This window comes from Lepisosteus oculatus, chromosome 12 (genome assembly GCF_040954835.1).
Source record: "Lepisosteus oculatus isolate fLepOcu1 chromosome 12, fLepOcu1.hap2, whole genome shotgun sequence".
NCBI lineage: Eukaryota > Metazoa > Chordata > Actinopteri > Semionotiformes > Lepisosteidae > Lepisosteus > Lepisosteus oculatus.
Window position 1 is genome coordinate 6,778,726 of NC_090707.1, and position 6,000 is coordinate 6,784,725.

Genomic DNA, 6,000 nt, shown 5'->3' on the forward strand with positions numbered 1-6,000 from the left:
TGTAAGTCGAGCAACAGGGGGCTGTCAATAAGGAGCGGGGTGTCTGGGCTGTGTTCAGGGAGCTGCTGCACCATTCCTTAGCTGAAGCTGGGTGTCCGGGGGAGTGCAGGCTCTGAGGGCTCTGAGGGCTGGCCTGTCTCCCAGCACTGCAGAGTCAACATCCTGTCACATCTCGCGCTGTTTGTTTTGAGGGCTGCCCGCGCTCTGGGTCATTATTCCTCCTCGCTCGGTGTGTTTGTATAAAGCCATTGACGGCTTATTGAAAGGTCCCGCTCGGGCGGTGGAAAGTTAAACAGCGAGAAGCACGTCCGAGCTGGAGAGGCGTGGAGGGGGGGGGGGCAGAGATTAGGGGCTGCGGTGAGTGAGAGGCGAAAACGAGCCGCTGGCCGTGCCTGGAGAGGGGCTGGGCTCCTCGGAGAAGAAACAGCCCCGGCCGACACAGTGGGAAAGCAGGGCCGGCCAGCGCAGAGACTGGAGAAGCGTCGGAAAGGAGCTGAAAACTGCTCATTAAACTGTTGCGCAGACCTCCTGTGTTAAGCTTAAAAGAACAGAAAGGCAGTCCGAGACGCAGGTTTTTAATTACACGCAGGCTGGGGAGCTGCAATTTAGAGTGTGATTATACATGTATCAGGCACTGCGGAGAGGCTCTTTTTAGGAACCTAGAGCACCATTTAACATTGTAGTGTTGCTACAGCTAACATAGACGATGAAGACTCATACAATGTAGCTAAAACTATCTATTAAAATGTATATATAGCAGCCTTTTTTTAATCAGTGGTTTTTCGCAGTAGATACAGTACATTATTTATGCTGAGGTACCTCGGTTCCAGAGCCTGACTGTGCAGTAGGTAACGTGAGGCTTCTGGACATTTTGCCCAACATGACAGTATTTGTGCGTTACGGAATACAAAAGATTGCAGCTCAGGTTGTTTTGTGTATATTATGTCTTTTTTTAAGTAGGTACCCACATTTTTCAGTGTTTGTCTTCTGTTAATTGACAATGTATCACTGTAATTTGAATCGACTCTTGAAGATTAAGTCATTAATGCTGCTCAACTGTTCCCTGGCTTGATCAGTGGAAAAGAAGTGTTATTCATTCGCAGTGCACAGTAATTAAGCAGCAATGTCAATTTAGAAAATGTGTAACATATAATTTATGCATCAATATTGTTTAATTGAAGAGCTATTTGAAAATGCCAACCTCTCCAAGCCTCCTGAGGACTATGGGACCAGATGAGTACTCTACTTCTCATGAAACTGCACATGAATACTGTAGGTGGAAGCAATTAATTACAAAAGATACATATATATAGACAAAGTACTATTTCATTTAATCAGATTCTAAAATGTCTTTTAAGATTTTTTAAAGGATATTACATTGCGTGTTTTCCTTCTTAATTTCTTTTTCCTTTTCTGTATTGGTTAATTCTATCTCTTGTTCATTCAATATTTCTGTTAATCGGAACTCTACACTTAAGATTAAGATAATTTTTTCCAGTCAACTTTTTACTGCTGTACATTGTGGAAATCCATTATTAATAACTTTTTACTATGATTTGTGGGTGGGCCAATTGTTTACTTTATCCAGGCAGAAGTGCATATAGTCTGTATTGACTCATGCTCCATACATAAACCTGTATTTGCAGATGTTGTCTTGAGGAGAAACCAATTTATGCATTGCTATAAGAACACATGCGCCACATGATCTTCGTGAGAATAATGTTTTCAGGCCTTTCTGGAGGCAAACTGACACATCTGACAGTTCTGTAACCTGATACATGAAAGACAATTTGTCATAGTGAATATTCACATGGCACATAAATCGTGCTCTGCAGTAGCATCTGGAAACAGGGACTGTGAATGCATTTTACATTCGGTGAGCACATGTGTTAGAAGGCAATACCACTACTACTAGTCTAAAACTGTAAAATAAATGGAATGTTTGAAGTAACTTCATAGATACCTTATATACTGCATACTATATAGAGACACTATATAGAGACAGAAAAGGAAAGAATGACATTTAAATTCAAAACACCACAGTATGTTAATTAACATAAACGTAGAAGTCTTTCAGAACAATTGTTCTCAGTATTTATTTATGTAGAAATACACAATTCATTTTTATAACAATAAGACGAATGCATTCACCTTCTAATACAAATAATTATATAAGGCATTATAAAAATAGCGCACATAAACACTTCAGAATTACTGGTCTGTTTTGGCAGGCTCTATATGTATAATATACAGTAGAAATGATGCCAAACAGTTTGGTTCTGCAGTTCTTTTCAAGCAAATATGCTTTAAATATGATTACCTTAGTTCCAGAGGGTTCATAATGGGGATTTAATTACTAATTAGAAGAAAAAATGAAGGGGAAATCCAACCTTCAGCAATTTATATTTTAATCTTTCTTATGTCTATAATTTACAATTTCGTAAATCAATGGAGAAAGACAACGGAACCAGACAGGCATGCAGTAATCATCTCCACACAACACCACCTCTGTGAACGTCTTTGCGCCTGTGGAGAAGAGTGGGGGAAGCAACAGAGCACTGGCTCTGCCCAACCTGAGACTGAGGAGCGATGACATCAGCACCTCCACGTATCCATGGAAACGCTAATCCCACAGGGCCGAAGGAGTGGTAATAAGAAATGCGCCACCTCGCTCACGCGCTCGCGTACACACTCGTGTGGCTCTGCGCGTTGCCCCCCCCCCTCCCCCCAGGTCGGGTGAGGGGTCTTGATCGGTGCTGTAGAACGGGAGGAGATTTTTAGCTTGGCAGCCAGAGTCTTCCTTGGGTTGATGGTACAGCTCTCTGGCTCATTTCCTCCACACCAGTAAGAGTTCAAGGGCCCTCTTTTTTCCAGGGCCCTAGAAGCCCTGGAAAACTGATCACTAGAGGTGTTTCCACCTGTGGGACCTGGGCATGACACTTCGTACACGTGTGTGTACGATATGTGAAAATCAGTGAATGTGCATAATATTTTATTGCGCACGCAAATACCCAGTACTTTCCAGCTATGGCCCGTCCACCTCTGTGGGCAGAGGTCTGTTAGATAGAGAGGGATCTGTCGCTTCATCAGAGAGGTAACTCGTTGTGCTTTTTCATCAGTCTGCCCCAGCAGGATTAGCCACTGCCTCTGAGCACAGCAATGGGATCCTCACTGAACTGTGGGGCAGTGAACTGGTTGAAATAAGCAACAGGGAAAATAATGATTTGCAACTGAAATGACGTGCTTGCAGTGTTCCAGTTAGAAGTGCAGTCCAGTTAGAGATGCTCGTTTGGTGTATTGCAAGATGCCATTTCATCTTGTCGCAGTGCCGCAATAATTCTTGCAGTTGATATTTCTATCTCACACAGGTTCCTATTAAACTTGAATCAAGTGCTGGTTGGTTGTTCGTTTTCCAAATGATGCACAGGACTATGGGACATTTCCGGATGGACATCTTGAAGACAGACGGCTGTTCCTTTTCCTGTAACTTCTCAATTCTTTTTTGTCTGAATTTTACCCAGTCACATGCCTCCATGCACATCAGTCAGGACCTCACACTGCTAGGCCCTTTAGACAGTGTCACCTAGTGGATGAAAAAATATTAACACTAATATCGCCATAAAGTCATCAATATTAACTTTACATATCTTCGCTGTATATTGTCATTTTTCAGTACAGCACAAATATAGTAAAACAGGCAGTAAACGACAGTACTTTTGTTCATAGACTAATTGCCCACCCTGCAGGTTCTCCTGATGTAACTGATACTGCCAGGGGTTTACTTGAGTACTTGACAAAGGAAAAGATTATCCATCCATCCGTTTTCTAATCTGCTATATCCAATACAGGATCACCGGGGAGATGAATACTCCCCTGGCAAGCACAAGGCAGGATGCACCCTGGACAGGATGTCAGTCCATCGCAGGGCACGCACAGACACAGACGGGTACACACTCACACCAGGGCCAATTTTACGAAAGCCCACTAATCTCCCAGTTTGCGTTTGGGCTGTGGGAGGAAAATGGGAGCAGCCCGAGGCAACCCAAGTGAACAAGGGGAGAATAAGGCTCTGCGCCTGCGGATGGAAGGTTGCCAGTTCAAATCCCACGGCCGGCAGAGGAATCCTACTCCGTGGGGCCCCTGAGCAAGGCCCTTCACCCCAGCTGGTCCAGGGGCACCATGTCCAGGGGCGTAGCGGTGGCTCTGTGGCTAAGGATCTGCGCCTGTGACCGGAAGGTTGCCGGGTCAAATCCCGCGGCCGGCAGAGGAATCCTACTCCGTTGGGCCCCTGAGCAAGGCCCTTAACCCCAACTGCTCCAGGGGTGCCGTACAATGGCAGACCCTGCGCTCTGACCCCAAGCTTCTCTCCCTGTCTGTGTCTCCATGGAAAAAAGCTGGGGTATGCGAAAAGACACATTCCTAATGCAAGAAATTGTATAGGGCTAATAAAGAAACATTACATTATTATGTAAATGGCAGACCCTGCGCTCTGACCCCCAGCTTCTCTCCCTGTCTGTGTGTCTCGTGGAGAGCAAGCTGGGGTATGCAAAAAGACGAATTCCTAATACAAGAAATTGTATAGGGCCAATAAAGTGATCTTATCTTATCTTGTGCAAACTCCATGCAGGTAGCACCCCAGGAATTGAACCCATGGGGCCCCAGCGCTGTAAGGCAGCAATACTAACCAAGGCACCACACAAAGATTATACATCGATACCAAGATCAGAGCTACATTGCTCAACTGATAGCATACAGTATGACTTTACAAGCAGTATATCACTGACAAATTAGAAAACATTCTTTAATTCACTCTTCTGTGAATCATTGAACATCTTGACTACAATCCGTGTGCCAGGTTCTCTAGAAGATCTTGATGACTCCGGATTGCCGTGATGGAAGCTGGAAGGTAAATGGATGTCTTGCTCATCACAGGCCTATTTGCCATTTCATATGGCCCACTCAATAAATGGCTTCATTAGAAGCTGTAGATGCTTGAAGTGTGCCAAGTACAGAAGCCCGTCTCTGTTGTCATTGTCAAGTAATGGCAGTGCTGCCTTTCTGCAAAGGAGAATCAGCAGAGCCTGTAGAGCAGTTCAGGAATAACATGTCCCCAGGTGTGAGTGCCTGCAGTGCCTGGTGTTTGAGAACTTCAGGGCACACGAGCTCTGTCTTTCCTTGCTGCAGGCAGAGTGAGGGGGTGGGCGGTGGGGACTCCCAGCCCTGCTCCTGCTGACAGCACAGCCCTCAATGGGAGGCTGTGAGTCAGACAAGCACCAGGCCGAGCAGATCCTGTCCAGTGCACCGTGTTTGTGTCTGGGATAATCCCCCCACTGCCGAGCCCTTAATAGATTTTCCAGGCTTTTAAAGAACGAGGCTTCCTTCAAAACATCGGGCGGGTGAGTCTGCCCAGACATGTCACCTCTGACAGGGGGAGGAGGAGGTGGGAGGACATCAGGTGAATAAAACAGCCCTTGGGAGAAAAAGGGCAAAGTCGAAACCGTGCCCTTATACACACACTATTTACTGCGGGGCCCTGGTTCTGAACTTCAACACTCGAGGGTTCCACGCTAGTCAGTCAGGGACCCTACTGTGCCATGCTGCTGGCTTGGCTTGGCAGAGGTAGGCACAGACTTCTGGGAGCGCCAGCTCAGCAGGGCCGTCGAGATGTTCCACGCGGCCTCCCTGTGCCAGAAGCATGTTCCTCTGCCTCCTTCCAGCTCCTCTTTCACCACAGGAAAGGCATGGGGGCTACCAGTACAATGTGTTGTCACGGAGACAAGACCTCATCGAAGTCAGACACGGAGAGCAGAGTGAATGTGTCCCTGTCGGTCTGTCTGTGTGTGTGTAAGAATGCATGTCTGTGAAAGGTTAACTAGAAATCAAGTGTTTTGAATGGAAATAAGATTCACATTCCACATACAAATGCTCAGTCCAGACACAGCGAAACTTTTGAAAAATTGCTCCAATATACCACAGCGTGGAATAAACAGTTTCTTTCCT